The sequence below is a fragment of the Acanthochromis polyacanthus genome, chromosome 12, assembly GCF_021347895.1.
Source record: "Acanthochromis polyacanthus isolate Apoly-LR-REF ecotype Palm Island chromosome 12, KAUST_Apoly_ChrSc, whole genome shotgun sequence".
NCBI lineage: Eukaryota > Metazoa > Chordata > Actinopteri > Pomacentridae > Acanthochromis > Acanthochromis polyacanthus.
The window spans coordinates 26,957,021-26,975,793 of NC_067124.1; positions in this window are offsets into that span (position 1 = coordinate 26,957,021).

Here is an 18,773-nt window from a genome sequence, read left to right on the forward strand (position 1 = left end):
TCTCCTGTGAGTTATTTGTTGTTGAAGGACACTAATAGGTCCTAATTTCATCTTCTTGAAAGCGATTAACAACCTGCCAGTGAGGATCCTGCAGTAAATCATTTAAACACCTCCTTCCAGTAAAAATAATATGCAAAATTTCATGGACATTTGAAATCAAAATAAAATAATCACAGCACTTGAATCAAGAAAAATAAACAAATTTATCTATCTCTTTCTGTGCGCTGTAATGATTCTTCCTACACACATGCAGGTGAAAGTGTTCGTCTGACTCAAGCCTCATGCACAGGGGTGTAGTTTGCTTCAGTCGCGCTTTTGTGCCCTGCAGAGGAAGTTACTTCACAGAAACACACTGGCACCATAAAATTTATTGACAGAATCGAGTTGCTGCCAAGGGAAAACTTCTTTTTTTTTTTAATCTTATGTGCAATTTTTCCATTTGCTTAAAGTCAAACTTTGAAGGGAAACTTGCCATCCAGTGGTGACCATTGTACACATTCTCGATCTACGACCAAGGTTAGACAGCGAAAGTAAAAACGGCCTGTTTTTGGCATCAATTTGAGATGGAATTCCTAATTTTCATAGCTTGAGTAACTGCTTATAGAAAGAAATGCTCAATGAAAGATGCCATACTGCCTGAAAACCTGCATAATTTAAATAGTTAATGCGTACGAATGGGAAGACACAAGATGCACATAAATTATTACCACAGCCCGTGCAGATTGTCCAAACTTCAACATATAAATAAACAACAACACAATAGATATTAAAAATGATGTTAGGTTTTGACAGCTCTCGAACCAAAGACACTGAGAGAATAGAAAAGAAGTCCTCACATGAGGATCTGCAGAGCTACAGGAGCAGAGGTGACACTAAAGAGCAACGTGTGCAATAGAATTACACTTAACTTTCATGTTGATGATTAAAACCCGCAGCTAAATAAGACATGCCAACAACAGTGTAAATATTAATTTCACTGGTGTTTACATTTCGGATCCGTGGTCGATTAATAAGTAGATTGATGTGCACTCCAGGGTTTTAAAGTCAGCAGAGAGTAAATGGGTTGATTTTTCTACGTGCCTAACTGGCTCTAAACAGAGAATAATTCTCCTCTCATCAGCAGCGTTTGAGTGGTGCTCTACTATTTTTAAGCTGATGCTGTGACCTCTGTCTGTTTCTCTGTTTCCACCAGATAATTTCAATTAATCGCCTTGACTTGGGGTTGTGAGTGGATGTGACTTTTCAGCTGTAACCGCTGATTAGGTTTTGACTAAATCTTTCTAACGGTGGCGCATGACTCCATCGGTCCATTTCTGCATGTGTGTGCGGGCTTAAATAGCACAGTAAGAGCTCCGTGTGTTTGCACTGAAAACAGCTCAGCTCCAGTGTTTAACTGTACTTATCTGGTAAAGACACAAATTTGTGCTATCACCAAATTTGTACGTTTTTCATGGATTTTGATGCCATGTTGAATAGAAAATACGCATTGACAGATAAAAACAAAACAAAAACAAACAAACAAAAGTCACAAAGCCACAAAGTTTAAATTCAAATGTACTGCAAAATGTACTTAAGATGTCAAATCTAACAAGTAAATTGTGTTGTAGATTGCATGTTTTGTATAGAATAGTTTGAACTGCATTTTACATGAAGATATTTTAGTCTCGTGGTTCCCTACGTATAGATCAGACCGCTTTCAGTGAGTGACAAGATAAAATTAAAGGGTTGTAAGATGAATAATTATGGTCAAAGAAAGAAAATAAAACAACTTCCTTGTTTCTGTGAAATTTTTGAGCTTTTCTACTTTCAGCAATCTGATTAATTTAGTGGTGAAATGTAATCTTACAATCAAAATGCTGAACAATAAATTGCATCTTTTATGCTAAACTTTAATCTAAGGCATGAACAGTAACTCCTGCTGTCATAATTAAATGCAGAAGAGAGAGTACAACGTTGCCCTATAATGCAGGGACGGTACCAAAAGGTGCCCCAGGGTGGCCATGACCACCTCAGACTGAAGACTGAACCACCACTCAAGGATTAATGAAGCCAGTTAGAGGGTTCACTGTGACAACAAAATCAATTGCAAGCTCTTAGGTTGTCATTTATTATTATAGCAAATGTTTCTTATGTGTTTAACCATTTTAAATGAACAAAATGTGTGATTTTAATCAGTTTACATGCTTATATCTTGTCAATCATCACAGTGGATGATAAAAGGGAGTGACCCTCCAAAAAAGACTATTTGGCCTACAGCATTTTACGATGCACAAAAATAAATCAAAAACATATCGGTTACTGTGTGATGTGTAATAATCTCAGCCTGGCCACATCGATAAAAACTGAGTATCCATCACTGATCACATGTTGTGGAGTAGTAGCATGAAATTCAAGATTCAAGACATTTATTTGTCACAAACACAATTATACATAGTATAATTATATAGTGAAATTCATTATGCACCTGTTCCAAAACCGAAAGAATAACGAAATAAAACACACAAGAACTATGTATATAAAAAACACATACACACATATATATGCATACACACACACACACACATAAATATATGTATATATATATATATATATATATATGTGTAAATGTTGAATTCTCATGAGCAGAATCTCCAAATCTCACCCCGTGTGACTACATTACTATCCTCCATGAGCTAAAAGTTTGTTTACCACTTTTGTACACATCCGAAAAGATATCATTTTTATTATTTGACATGAATTTCTGTTTGAAAGACAGGAGCAGATCTGCATTGGAATAAGCTGAAAACTGCATGGGAGTCTTGAAAATTCTAGCAACAAGTCAATTTGTAGAGAAATGTTGAAATAATATCTGTGCACTGGCATTTTTCAGATTTATTTTTCAAAAAGTGACAAATGTGTATTTTAAAACCTCACAATTTGCAGGTACAGGAGAAAAAACACTTGTTTTTAAAATTTCACATTTATTTACATTGACTTAACAGCTCACACGTCGCTCAATTATTCCTTTCTCTTACCGAGGCTTCGCTTTAAAAAACATGACTAAGAAACGGAAAATAAAACCTGATTATCAGACTGATATGTCAGACTGACAATCATGTTATTTTAGAGCCATTTGCTCCGATGACCTGCTCTGCTCAAGCATACAATAGAGGGTTTATGTGACAGAGGTCATGACCTCCACCAAAACGACAAAGTCTATTGACCCACTCACAATAAATGTCCCGAGAGACTTCAGCTGCTCAAAGGGAAAACAGTGCGATTGCTGATGTAGCTTGTTGATAACCAGTGTGAACAGAGAGAAATGATGCAGATTTAGCTTTTGCCAAAATCCCCTTTTTCCTCTGAGCTTCAAAACTGCCTGAAACATCTTCTGCAGATCCAGAGCTTCAAGAGTGGCTGTTTGTGTGCTGATGTTGGGAATCAGTTTGACCCTGTGTGCATAAAACCACACAGGGTCAGAGTTGCAGTTATCATAATTGCATAATTGTTCTATTTATACACTGAATATGAATCGCATCATATCAGCAGCCAGCATCAGTGCCGGCGATGCCCCTTTGTTTCTTTCAAAGCAGGAAGGACGACACACAAAACAGCACAGAAAATAAGATGTTTGGTTTACTCTTCTCTCTCTCACACACACACACACACACACACACACACACACACACATTATCCAAGACAACAGTGAAGCCTCCATATCAGGGGTCTGTCTGTGTCTTTGGCCCCGCTGTTCTCATTCCCCGCACAATGAAATTATACCATAGCAAGCATCGTCTCATGGAGGCAGATTCAAGGCCCATTTATTTGAGATTGCTTTTAGTGTAATTCAATAAAGGCTTTTTTACTCATTTATTTCCATGGTGAAATTCATGCTGAGGAAAACCAGGGCTGTATTTCCCTCATTAGCAGTAATAATAACCATAATAACAATAATGGCATTAAAAAGCAATCATTTGAAAGATCCTGCCGTCATGTCAGTCTCAAACAGAAAATATAGACGGGCGCTGGACATTATTTTTTGGTACTTATGGGAGACAGTTTAGCAAAGGCTTTATTATCACAGTGCACGTGGATGAATTACAAGTCAAAGCACTCTGCGCCTATAAAAGCAGAATTAAAAACAAGATTTTTTTATGTTCAGCTTGATGATAAGTCTTGTCTCATTAGATTGTCAATTAGATTTTCAGCTTTGTCCAGATAGGAGAATAGCGAGAAGTGTCGTAGTGGAATAAAGCACCTGAAAATGACACATGAAAAGGAGAAGGTAGAGTAATTATGAAAGGGAGGTAAGCAGGAGGAAGTAGAAAGAGGATTTAGAAGACAGCAAAGCAGCAGGAGCCACAACTCCACCGTCAGATCCATTTTCCACCACTGGAGGCCAACTGGCTATCAAGATGATGCTGCCATCGTCGAAGGCTTATAGACGGAAACTTGGTTCTCTCGCTGATCTGCGGAGCAAGCAAAGCCTCCCCGAATGCCCTGCAAAAATAAATATTTGAATATTCTTCGGCACTCCTAAACCAGCTTAAATTGGATCATTTTATTTCGCCGCTTGCCCTTGCCAAAATGCCAAAAGAGTGTGGGTCTTGGCGAGCCTTTCGCGCCCAGGCATGCCACCCTCCCTCCGGCCCTGCCCACCCTCTGCACTATCAGCTGACACAGAGTCTGCCCCCGGGCCGCCTCCTTTCTCCTCGGCCACACTCTTGCTGCGTGGAGCTGGCAGCGCCGAGCCCACACAGACTCCGGTCTGAACCGGCCGTGCGTCCAGGGCGCGCTGTGACGTCACCAGCATCAGGTGACTCTGTCATCACGGGCAGCAGAGGAGGAGGATGTGCTGCATCCTCATCTGGCTCATGTACAGAGGCAGATTCAGCGCCGGTTGGACGGACGTGACTAAGATTTTTTAGATGTTGGAGGAGGTCTAATGAGTTCAACAAAAACATATCTGCTGTAGGAATCAATTTCCATCTAAAGTGTACTCAACAAAGCAAAAAACACAACTATTCTAAACTTGTTTTAATCAAAATTTATATCATTGTTGGCGCTTGAAACAAGAAAAGCTGCTACACATTATGCTTGTATCTTTGTTTCTGAGCATTTTCAAATTTTCAAGAGAGTTTCCAGTTTTAATATTTCTAGACAACTTTTTACTTTAGAATCTTTGTGTTCAGTCCATCAACATGATCATTAAGTGTGTATTCATTTGTCAAAAATGTTGGATTAGTACGTTGTATAAACTTGTATTTCAAACTTTTCAGCGATTGAGTTGAGGAATTTGAGCAAAACCGATGCTGGAATGATACTGTGAGTTGTAAAGTAGCATGCAATATCTCCACCGAGATAATTTTAACACGAATAATAAAATGATAAAGGATGAAAATAGTGATGCCGATGCTGTATAGCAGTGTCAAAAGTGGCCTGAGGAAATCTACATTCATCCAAATTATTCCATAGGGTGATTTTTTTTTTTCTTGTACCTCATCCAGGCTATCTTCTTGCGTTGTTTCTTGTGTGCGTTGGAGCCCAGCTGGTCTTGAGGCAGATCTTTAACAATAAGCTACCAGCTCTGTATCTGCCCTGAGCAGTAAAAGTATTTGCTGCACTGCTGCAAGAGTAAATTAGGTATCCGAGCCTAAACAGTTTTACTGAAGCTCTCGTCTCAGTCGCTGCATTTCAGAGTGGATTACTGCTTTGTGTCTCTGCACACACCGGCAAGTGTGCAGGCTGAGATGAGGGAGAAAAAAAAGAGAAGAAGCTCAAAGCGAAACAACTGGCTGCTGAATGTGCTATTTTGCTCGCTCTAAAATTAAATTTGTGTTTTAATACACTGCTGTGTTGTTTTTTTGTTTTTTTTTTCTCTCTCTAAAGTTTGCCCACAACTTCTGGGAAATGTTTGGCCAGCACCTGCATGATTAATATTTAATGTAGCTGTTTTGGAAGTAAGTATTTACATGGCCTTTAATTACTTGGGTCAATTCAAACTTACATTTATTGCTGCTTTTTTTCCAAATATTCACTCTTTTTTGTGTACAACTCATCAACTGCTTTCATCAGTTGTCTATAATTGCCTCATTAGAGTTCTCCTAATTATAGTGATCAAGAATTCTTCCATACATATCAGAAAACGGAGAAGGGAAAAAAAAACGTTTTCTCCACTTTGGTAATGCGGTTTATTAGATTCATTTTGACAAAATAATCACAATGCTCCGAGGCTGCTACTGAACACATGACGCGTTACTGTAATGTATGTAGCTGCTGTGTTCTTTTAAAAGCCTCTGTGTTGAACAACTCTGACCTTGTGAGCCATCTGGTTCCATCAGGCTCAAATTTCTTTTTTCCTTTTTTTTTCTTTTTTTTTTTTTTTACAAAGCAGTCCTCTCTGAAGGCTGAAAAAGAAGCTTCTTCCAGAATCCAGATGGCTGCTGAGGTTACAGTACTTTTGATTTGCCTTGGGTCTCTGATAAGTGTCCGCCTTAAAAACCTCGAGGTGGTGGAGGCAGAATCTTACTGTTAATTTAAAATTAGATAATAATATGTCATTTTTTTTCTATTTTGAGAGGCACATTTTTATCATAGCAGCAGCTAAATATCCCGTATTTAATGCACATGTGTTGGTTCTGATTTTGCGAGGTTGTGAGGTTTTCCTGCTTTTCTATGCAGCTACGATAACCTTGTAAAGTCATACGAACCCGCATACGAACAAGTGTGTTCGATCGGCTGACTGGATTTCTACACTGGACGTTCTTTAGGGTGTTTTGAATAACGTTAACATCTAAACCGTCCTCAACATCTCATTTGCTTTCCAGTAAACGCTGCTGATTTGCAGCACTCACTGGAATTTTGTAGAACCAGAACTGTATATGTAACCAAGGCAACTTCGACAGCCTTTCCTTCCAACCAATTTCAGTATAACTATTGCAAAATGTCAAGACGAACTGCATATTTAATCATCGTTTACCTTGTAAGTACCAACTTCCAGATCAAACCTGGACTCGACAGTCGAAACATGCCAAGTAAACAAAAACAGGTTGCGTCCTGCAGTTTTCATGATGTCCTCAGTCTGCATCAGTACATTCTTGGATTAACTCAAACATTGTCAGATGATGGGCTTACGAAGATGTACAGTGACAGTCGAAACTGATTTCCCTCAACTAATTAAACCAGTTTACCGATTTACTTTCAAAACTAGATTGTTGTGGTTAGTATCCTCTGTGGAGAGCGTGGCGCAAGCTCATCAAACTAACTGATGCGGTTTCAAAAAAGAAAACATTATATATTGTTAATGCGCCTCCACCATCAGGAAGGAATGTCAATATTGGATGAGTCTGCAGAACGCTGAGTTATATTCACTGACAGTAATGTTTTTAAAGCGAGGGAAGGATGTGGTTACAGTTAATAAATGTGAATTTTGTTTGAGTGTCTGAAAGTCAAATGTGCCACACACTCCTTCACTAACACAGCATCCACACTCTCACTTTCTGCTGCGCACACACACACACACACACACACACACACACACACACACACACACACACACACACACACACACACACACACACACACACACACACACACACACACACACACACACACACACACTGAACACTGGGCATAAATCACACTGTGAAGCTTAATCAAACATGGATGTAATTCCTTGGATTATCTGTCTAAATATACTGTGCACAAATAAAAGGTTGAGAGCAGATGAGAGGTTGAGAGCAAATAAAAGGCTGAGAGCACCTTTAAGTGAGAGAATTACAGGTCAAGATGAAAAACCGTCTCATTTTGTGCCCACATACGTCTGCTTTTAATCCTGTTTCCTAAAAGCCACAGTCACACGCGTGCGAAAATGTAACTTCGGATTTATAAATCTGCAATCTGTTTTACACAACGCGCGTGTGCCTACAATTTGTGATAATATCTTGCACTGTAAAGAGCGATGTGTGTTATGAAAAGCAATATTTTACAGTGTGTGATATGAATACTGGGTAATTTTGCTGTCATAAAACAGGGGGGAGTGGGAGGTAATGAATATTACACCGTCTGGTCTGTCCAGCCCCCCCTCTTCTTTTATGTCTCTAACTCTCTGCCTCTCTTATGCAGCTGTAGCGTCCTCGGGGCTACTGGCTAACCAGATCAGGTGCTAAATTCACTAATTGAATAATTTCACTGGGCTCCACAATGGGCCCTTTGAAAAGCGCCTGCTCTTTGTGTCTGTCCTCGAGTGACTGAAAGTGGTACAGGCTTTTCACTGAGAGAGTGAGGCTGGGCTGCTGCAGTGGAAGTAAATGCGCTGCGATGACGTGCTGCCTTTGTGTTGCCGTGTTGTTTAACAGGACCAGCAGCAAAGTATCTTGGCCCTCAAGTGTATTGGATATCAATGAGAATGGTTTCACACGCAGCACGTTAGAGCAGATTTGCTGGGAATGGATGCTGGCTTGTTTGAAATACCTGGATTGACTCAAAAAGTCACTAACAACCTTAATTCTCTGAAAAAAATCCCTTTGGATAGTCCTTAAAAGACACATTTAACCCCAGATTTGTCCAATAAAAAACACATTCTCTTGCGAAAGGACACATTTTTTTTCCTTTTGCTTTCATTCACCGCAAAACAAATTGTGGTTGACAGTTGGGTTTAACAGATTAAGATCAATAAACTCTATGAAGAGACATCACATGGTCTCAGTTTTTTTCGACTTCCCTTCTCTGTGGCTCCCAGGCTAATTTGTTCCAGCTGAGGACATAAACAACAATAATAGTAAAAACAAAAAAACAGATGGAATAATTGTCTGAGTGGTACATTTATTTTGGGACTATTTTCAGCTGCAGATGAGACAGGATTATTTACAGCAGCATGATTTTGTACGTGTGAAGAAACCAGGGTGTTCATAGAAGTGAGTGAGTGGGTCAGGCAGTGCAACAGTGTGACTGTTTTATGAGTTCTGATAGTTTATGGACAACTGTGGATCACTGTAGCGCAGAGGACATCAGGCTCCGACTACACCGTTACTGACAGTCGTGAAGCAGGATTTGTATAACGCTTTTTAAAAAGAGCAGAAATTCTTTTCTTAATGTAGGAATTATCACAAATTTGCTCACTTTTACTTCATTTAGTTCACACTCAGCATCAGTTAAGAAATGGATTGGAGCTTGATCAGTGCTAAAATGCTGTTTTTAAAATCAGTGTATTTTACACCAACCTATCTGAAACTACACTTTGTGAGGTTTACACTGAGTATTGTACAGTATAAAAATACAAGAGTCAGTAATTCTTAAGGGTAATCTGTTCTATTTAGGGAGTCCATATTCTACTTGTTATCTTTCTCTCTTTCCATTTTGTGTGTTATTTAGCTGCTTTTTTGTCCATGTAAAAGATCTGCAAACTTTCAAAGCTCAAAGTCCACACCTAAGGGAGCTTTTCTCTCCTTCAGAAAACATTACTCCTTACCTGCCTGAAACAGCTCACTTAGGTGTCTACACTCTAAAAAGCAGTAGCTCCACAAAATAAATCAGCACAAACGGTTTGCATGAATCTTTTTCAGTTATGAAAACTTTAAATTAAATCACTCAAACTAAAGTGAGCTGGGAAAATAATTTTTCTTCTACAGCCAGAGCCTTATCTGTTGACATGTTAATTGACATGTTAAGATAAATGGAGGGGGGAATGAATTAAATTTCACTATGTTTTCTCAACTCAAATTTAGTTTTACATCAGCTATAAGTTGAATTTATGTACAATATTAAGTTGATGCAATCCCCAATATTATCATGTCAACCCAACTCATAAAAAAATAATCTTGCAACCATGCATTCAATTAAGTAGTGGGAATAGGTCCTTTTTATTACTTTTTGGAGCATATGCAACCATAGACTGCATTTGCATTACACCTGCCTAGCGGCTAGTTTAGAGCTTCCTCGCTGCTTGCCATTAAGCTAAGATATGTAATCGGACAAATCAGAGCTGAATGGGCTTTTGGAAAGAGCCCCTTAAAGAGACAGGAGCTAAAATGTAGCATTTCAGACAGAATGAGAGAAGAGATGCTAAAACAATGTATAGTATAAGAAGCAAATAATTTTTTTAACATTATTGCATAACATATTCATTTAGACCTCTAAAATAAAGTTCTGCACCAGTAAATCTGGATAATACAGGATCTTTAAACAGTCAAACCCAAGAGGTAAACTTTTATTCTGCATATTACAAAAATTTGCTTCAAATTAGCACGGGATACCTGACTTTCATGTTTGCCTTCATAGGACAGACAATAGAAAGAGAGGGATAACACACTTTTGAGGATGAAGCAGTAAATATTACAACACATTCCCCGAACAAAAAAAAATGGAAACATTATTTTAATAATTTCATACTTCAGTTGTTTACCGGCAACCTTTTCATGCTTTGGAGTGTTTTGGTCTGTCAAAATAAATGTTGGTCGTGTCAGAAAATTTTCCAGAACTCCTTTCCCACCCTTCTGCTTCACTGTCAAACTGCCTTCCACTCCATCCTTTTGATATTCATGCAGTTTTTCCACACTGTATACTTTATATTGCAGCAAGTTACATTATTTCATTTTGAAAAAAATGATCATGTCGTGAGCTCAAGCTGCCCAGCGTTTAGCTCAGTATCTGAATTCTAATTATAGAAGAGGACATCAGAAAATAGGATGACCACAATTACAGGTTATAAAGAAAAAACAAACGGATCTTCCCATGAATTGCTGGAAATTCACACCTTGTGAGTGAGCGCACTAAGCTCTGACAGCCTGCTTCTCCCTTGATGTTTGACAGTAACTGCAAGATTACAAGAACATTAAAAGTCGCCATCAAACACTGTGACTTCTCTGCAGTTATCTTTTATTCTATAACTGAGCACGTCTGTAGCCGCTTTAAAATATCAAACACTGGGCTGTTAAGTGTTGTCGGTCCGCGTCTTCTGAATGTTGCACCCTGTTGACAGACTTTTGGAGCATTACTGCTTATTTTACACAACACTGAACAATTTTTTTTTTTTTTTTTTTTTTTGTCAATCCAGAAATGACAATTAAAGGCGCAGTGGACTCAGGAGTTAATTAGCAGAAGTCCGAGCTGCCTCAGAACAGCTGGATCCTCTAGCCCGTCTCAGATTCATCCAAAGCTCTGAGCCCCTTCATAACTTTCTGCCTACTTTGAAGTTATCTTTGTGCCACTTTGGAGCCAAGAGCCTCATGGTCATGGATCTCCCCATACAATCCATCTGAAAAACTGATCGGTCTTTGGCACCCTGCTGGCCTCCTCTCACCCAGAAATCTGCGTCCCCAATTCCCAGAGCTTAGGTTTGATGTCTAGAGTTCTCTTTGCGCCGCTCCAACCAGACCTGTGGATAACAAATGTTTCCTTGACTTTATTTTCTCAACTTGTGACCATATTTTCCTACTTTAGATTGACCTCTTTGATACCAGCCTCCGTGCTGGAACCAAGATTATAGGAGCGGGACGATGAAGGGGGCGAGAGGCTGCCAAGTGGCTGACTGACGAGCTGCCTTTTCTGGGCCGCTCAAGCCTGAAACCTTGCCGTGCCATCCCCACTTCGGCCCGAGCCAGTCTATATGACTTATGGAGTTTGGGCCCCTCCACTGCCAATCCCACTTAGAGTGCAGTTTTCTGATAAACAAAAGCACATTCAAGCTTTAGCTTCTCATTTCACACTATGTGCTTTGGCTGGAGGCAATGCTTTCCTGGAGCCCCTGGCCTAGAGTCCAAAGAACGGCTCCAGTTGGCTTTCCTTTAAAAAAAAAAAAAAAAAAGAGGGGGGGAAAAAGACGCCACATGTGGAGGATTAGGCTCCATCTTTCATCCTCCACGCTCTCTGCTCACCCTCTGCTACTGGAGCCATCACCGCTCCCGGTGAACCAGCCCCATCGTTTCCCACCTCCAACACAAACTCACCTGAGTCTCTCCCTCCATCTCTGTCCTACCCCCTCCACCTTCAGCTCTTTTAACTGTGCGCCGGGATTGCAAACATGAACACACAATCTCCCTCTTTTTGTCCGCTCTGTCTTTTTTTCAGAGCTTGAGTTGGATTTAAACTTTTACTTTGGTGCGGGGGCACAAACACATCCCTGCCTATTGTAGGAGGGAGTCCTGACTTTAAAAACAGCTGTACAGTTGTGATTCTGAATATTCTTACAGTAAAGTTTGTGGGGTAAGCTGCGACTGTGATACACTTCTAATTCCATAAATTGTCCATTGTGTCTCTGCATATTTCCCTAAATGCCCGTGCCTGTGAAAAGCTGGCAGCTATAGCATGCAGCAGCACTGTACATATGGTGCTTCAATCGACAACCTGCGCCACTGACTGCAAATTTATTCCATGTCAGACTTGTATATCTTGAATGTACTTAACCTGTTAAGTATGAATGCTGCGCCAGATGGATGGGAGAACGCGAATAAGGTAAACATGATACTTAATGCTCTTTCTATTAGAAATGTCGAGGCTCAGATCTGAAGGCGAGTGGCACCCGTCAAGGCCCTTTGTCTCCAGCTAAGCAGAGCTACCAGAGTGGTTATTAGTGATGCACGTGAAACGCTAGCCAAGGCGTGTGATGACCCCAGGGGCCTCGCCTGTCTCGGGGAACAGATGTGCCACCCACTCGCAACAGTTGTACCCTTCCCACAATGGCCTTGTGGGAGACAGTGGGCTAGCTGACGGACTGAAGATGATACCTCTCTTAACTAGCTCTCGTGTCGGCTGCAGGGAGGGTGCGTCTCTCGGAGAAAAGGGAACCAGAGAGGAAGGCAGAAACAGGGAGGGTGTGAACAGCACACATATTTACAGGATCAATATTTACCCAAAATTCTTCTTGGGAGCCAACACCTGCTGCATCTTTGTATAAAGTCGAGAAGTTGGTGAAATGAAATTGGCTGATCTCTCTTGAAGATTTCATTAACTTCCCCCACCACCCCCCCAGTATGAACTTGGAAACTTGATCGAGTTATCATGGCATTAAAGTCTAAGGCAGATTTTTCTCTGCGCTTATTTTTCTTTTTTTTTTCTTTCTCAGACAGCTCATTAAAGCAAATACAGCTAATAATGAACATTTTAAAGGCTCACAGTACAGACTAATTTTCTTTATTATTTCTTAATCCTTAATGAAGAGTTTCATTTACACCGTGCTTATAGAGAAAACATGCATTTCAATGTGCTGAAAGTTAATTCATTTCCTTGTAATGCAATAGTTAGTTTTAATTGCTTTTTAATGTAGTCGGTTGACTATAATATTGCAGAAAACAAACTTTGTGTTGCATTCATCTCATTTCCATTTTGAATTCACTACTATTATTTCAGAATTTTTAATGACTCGCTATGACACGCTTCGTATTTGCAGTTTACCGCTCTCTCATAATGAGCAGAGCTATGGCAACATGCTGCATTATGATAATAGAGTAAAATTCTGATATATTATACTTTAATAAAAGGATATTTGAACTCACAGCTTGCTGTCAGATCAAGACAGAGATATGTGTTGTGAGTGTTGGCACTAACAGGAATGAACTGTGACACCTAAATCAACAACTCGCAGAAGGACTTTGCCCCCAAATTCATTTGTCAATAGATTGAGTCAATATGGGTTGATCTGTGTGCAGCTCGACAGCCTTCTGTCTACCCGTCAACACACAGAGGACAGTGTCTGGCTAGACGTCTGGCCATTAACTGCATTATCTGTGCGTCTGTTGTGTAAATGCATCAAACAGTGGGTACAATTTTTTTTATTTTTTTCCCCCTGCCTGTCATGATGAAACCAATGTCCCAGTTGTTTGAGTGAATGAAACCCAATACGACATAAATGGAGTCCAAATTCAGTCTTTATAAGTGAGGTCTCGACTGATTTAATTATACTAAGTGGTAGGAAGCCCCCACGCGCTATCAAATATTAAAGTGGTAATCTGTGAGAGTTTTGTTTTTATTTTCACTCCTTCTCTAGTGCGTGGTGCTAGCAGCTACATTTTAAAGACTTTACCTGTCAAACGTTCTGGGTGGGGCAACAGGGGTTTTGGATTCTCTGTGAAGGAAGTTTGGGCTTCTTGCAGGTGGCATGTTGGGTTGTCTTGGTTAGATTTGAACCCCTACATCTAGCTGGGCTCAGTAACACAACTCTAACAGCTCTTTCTGTTGCTTTTTCACTCATTGTATGGAGTCTCTACCATTGCTCTAACCCATTCACAGAACTGGGACTAGAAGGATGGTGGTTGGATGAATCGGCACAAGGATAATGCTCGATGCTAGCTTTTGATGGTCTGTTCAGAGGTTTGTTGGAGACATTTCCTCCACCTTGGCATGCACCAACCAAACTATATGCACAGCAGATGGTGAGATTCCAGGGGAAAGACGTATCAGAGTGGTGAAAGAAACGCTTAACTTTAGGTTCCTCGTGCACTCCCAGTTGGCTGTTGTGTGTCACAGTGAACACAGTTTAACATATTTTCAGCTGGAATAGGTTCTAAGTCCTAATTTTAAAAGGCAAACAGCTTCCGAGAGATTTAATGGCATCTCCATAGAAGTACCTGGTGTCTAGTTTATGTTCTGTAAGTTGAGAAAGTCGCTTCTTCAGGCTGAAACTCCCAACCTGAAGAGGCATTAAGTGACTATTTGTGACCCATCTCATACTACTGAAACCCTGGTGAGCTGAACGTCGTGACGGCATTTTGTTTTTATGAAAATTATTAAACCTTTGAGCAACTAAACATGAATAGAAAACTAAAAATAAATGATGAGCTAACCTTTCACACAAATAAATGAGGCTGCATAGTGTTGTGTGAAGGTGGTGCTATAGGCAACATTACATATGGCTGTAATGAGTTGAAGAAGCTGGAAATGAAACCAGTTGTTTGCCAACAATCAAAAAACCTTGAAGAAGAACAAGAAAACTAACACAAGTTTGGCCATATTTGAGAGAAAAACATTTTCAGGAATTGTTTTCAACAACACTCTAAAAACAAACATTTTGGCTAAACAAAAGAATTCAACGCAACTTTTTTTTTGAGTTATTACAACTTCTGCTGGAATTTTGTTCAACCAAATGAACTTTTATGAGTGATGGGAATTAGTCTTTCCTCTACAATCAGTGATATTTTAAATCAGTTGGTTAATAATTGTTTTTTTAAGTTATTTTTTGGCCTGTTGTTGTCTTTATTAGATAGGTTGGTCAAGAGACAGACAGGAAAGTACGGAGGACCTGCAGCAAAAGGCCATGAGCTGGAATCAAACCCAGGCCAGTGCATCAGGGACTACAGCCCCTATTTATGGGTCACCTGCTCAACCAGTGGAGCTACCTGGGCTCAGCTTAATAATTGTTGACATAAACACAGCCTTTTAGCTTTTTAGGAATGTGGAATATTGAAAAGATAAGAAGGCATGTCTGCTTTAGTTTAAATGAAGTTCCAGTGCAGTCTCGAACCTAAATGTGTAACAGCGACTTGAGTAGCTTCAAATCCTTGACTTCAAGATTTCAAAATCTGAACTCAAGGTGGAGAAAAATGCAATTAAACTTCATTAATTTACTACAGCTTAAATTTTATTTTAAATAATTAACACAGAAGTTTCATTTTAAATTACTCACAATGTTAAGCTGATATAATTACCAACATTATTATGTCATCAATACTCCTTAAGATCAGCTGTTTCTTTTGCAAAGATAGCAAAAGAAACAGCTGATCAGCTGTGAGTTAGATGTTTGCTGTGTCAGAAGTTAAAACAGTTCATCTCCCATGAATGGAATGACCTCTTTTTTGAAAAATCCATATTAAAATGAGAGTCAAAAGTTTTTTTCGTGAAATATGTAGAAGTTTTTTCAAGTTTTGACATTTCCATTAACTGTTTCTCATGCGATACTTCAAAATGAACGTAAAAATGTCTATTGCATAAGGTCTTTTTAAAACGTGTGCACTTAAACAGTCCAAAAAAACTCACCTTGAGCATTTCATCCTTCAGTCTGTAACGCAAGTTTCTGAGCTCTTTTAGATATGAAACTGAAGTGACATCTTCAGGATATGCATCTGTATTAAACTGCAAGATGGAAGTCATATGTTTTTTGAGGTAGTGATGCATCAGGTAAAAGTTTGAGGTCTGTGCACGTCTAACACTCTGGAGACTTTGGGAAAGTTGGCATCTACACACAGACCTGCAAAGCTAATCTTTGCAACCACTTTCCCTTAAATTTTTGTCAGCAGACTCTAACTGCATGTTAATCACTTTAAATGCGATACTCATGATCTTTCACTAACATACCATGTGCACATATAGTTGGGAAGAAAATTTAAAAAAAAAACATGTGCTTTGGGCATGATGAGTTTTGCAGGATTGTATGTTTTCTTAGGTAATAAAGTTGCTGCATTAACTGACTTAGTAACGGATTAACAGCTTTCTTTTCTATTTTTCTGAACTATTACACCCTCAGCCATCCAGAAAAGTGTGTATTCCTCTTTAAATGGCACTTCTCTGGATTTTTTCCCCCTAATTTTTCTTTATATTCTGTAGTTTTCTTCTTTATGTTGATTAAGATTACGGTTTTTTCAGTCTTTTATATGTAGTTTACCTTTTTTATTCATTTAGATTAGTTTGAGATTAATATTCAGAGATGATGTAAGTTCAGGAGTTCTGCAACATGAAACGCTTTAGAAGTTACTTTGTCAGTGCTGAACACAAATGGCAGATTGACAGAAAATCAGCAACTATTTAAATGACTGAAGTAAAAAAAAAATCTTCTATATTGTCAGAAGTTCCTGCTTTGCTTCACGTAATATGACCAATATCTTTGTATTTTAGACTGTTGGTTGGACAAAACACGAGCTCGGGGTTGTAAAAGAACAGATTTTGACATTTTTGTAGACCAAACAATCATTTAAATGAGAACATATTCAAGAGATTAGTCAGTCAATAAAATAATGATTTGCAGCCGGGGTCTTGCTTATTCATGTTTTTGTTTCTCCCGTTCAAAGTTTCTGTCAGGTAAGACTCACAACAGCTGGGTTTTTGTTTCACTCGCTGATAATATATTTATTGAAACTAAAACGAGACACACACACACACACACACACACACACACACACACACACACACACACACACACACACACACACACACACACACACACAAACCTGACAAACCTGACAAACCTACTGCAAAGAAGATCCACTGAGCGTTTTGAACGACAAGCACCCACCAGAACACCGTTCACATTTCAGACAATAAATCATTAGTAACAACCATGGCATCTCTTTCCCTCTCATCCCTCTCATCCCTCCCCCCCTCCAACCCTCCCACCCTCTTAATGCCAATCAGAGCAAGATGGGAAGATTCCCTCCAACTCTTGAGATCCAGCATGTGTTTCTCCCAGAGGGGAAAAATTAATTCCTCCTCCTCCTCGGCATCCTCCTCCTCCCTTTTTCTCCGCCAAGGTGCAGCGTGCTCCCTCTCTTTTTCTCTCCCCATCTGAAAGAATACAAGAGAATGAGAACCTCTCCTGAGGGGATCCAGCTTATATACTATTTCATCCGCATTTAAATCCTCTGATAAATGCGAATGTGAATGCCTTAGCGGGGAACTTACGAAATAAAGAGAGATTATTTTCTGGAGATACTAATATTAGTCTTTTGGCATGGGGTAGAGTGAATACGACACCCAAGCGTGGGGAAGTCTATTGATGGTGATATTTAATCTAGTGTAAGCATTGCTCGTTGTCAAAGGAGTGGAATAAAGGGGAGAGGAATATGGGTTGTTTTTTTATTTACATACCTGTGAGAATGACGATCCATTCAAATAGATGACTTATCAGGCCAGAACAGAACCTCCCTCTCCCCACAGGCAATGAAGAGGAAGAAAAATAAGTTAAGTCTTGCATTATTCTGACTGAGAGCTTTTGTTGGCAACATTCGGCCCTCCATATACTGCGAAGTGCAACTTTTTCGCCACTTTTAGTTGTCAGTTTCGTAACAAGTAAACTATTCCGCTTAAGTTAGAAGAATTCCGCTTGTCTCCTGCATTTTGATCATCCAGGTACCGAGCGGCACTTTCCCTTCCCACTTTGATGCAAAAGGAAAAAGATCAAACAAATCCTTAAGACACCCATAATAATCTACGTTTTTATTATGTGTTCATTGTTCCCCGGGACTGTCATTTCCAGCAGCCTCTGTGCGAGGAGACGCGAAGAAGGTTTCCATCACAAATATTCCTTTCAGGATCTGTTAGGCCTTGCTTGTCATCTGGATGAAAAGGAATCGTGGGGATTTTTGTGCTTGCCCTTAATCTCCCTAACTGATGCTGGGAGTGCAAATCAAATCCAATTATAGGCAATGTGGGCCTTCAGCCTCTTTGAGGAAAGATATTGGAGACACTGATGGTTATCTAATGTTTTTTTTCTTCTCCCTCTGCTTTGAAACAACCAGCAGTGAGTGAGGTCATGAGAGTAGAGCGGAGCGCTCGCAAGACCCCACTTGAGATGTGTTTTTTTTTTTTTCATTTTCCACATCAGGCCATTTCCTGCTCTTATTAATATAAAGGCTATTAGGCCTCCTAAGCTTTTTACATGTGAAAAGATGACCGAACATGCTGAATAAAGGGTTCAGGCATGGTTACATTCATATTTAATGGTAGTAATCTGCACGAACAAATGACACTTTATGATTTCCGAGATGATAACTACAGGTAGAAAAAAGATGACTCCACTTTTTATGGCCCTCATGCATATTTTAGAATTTCAATTAGCCTATTGAATGCTTTTACTGAAATGGCAGTAAAAG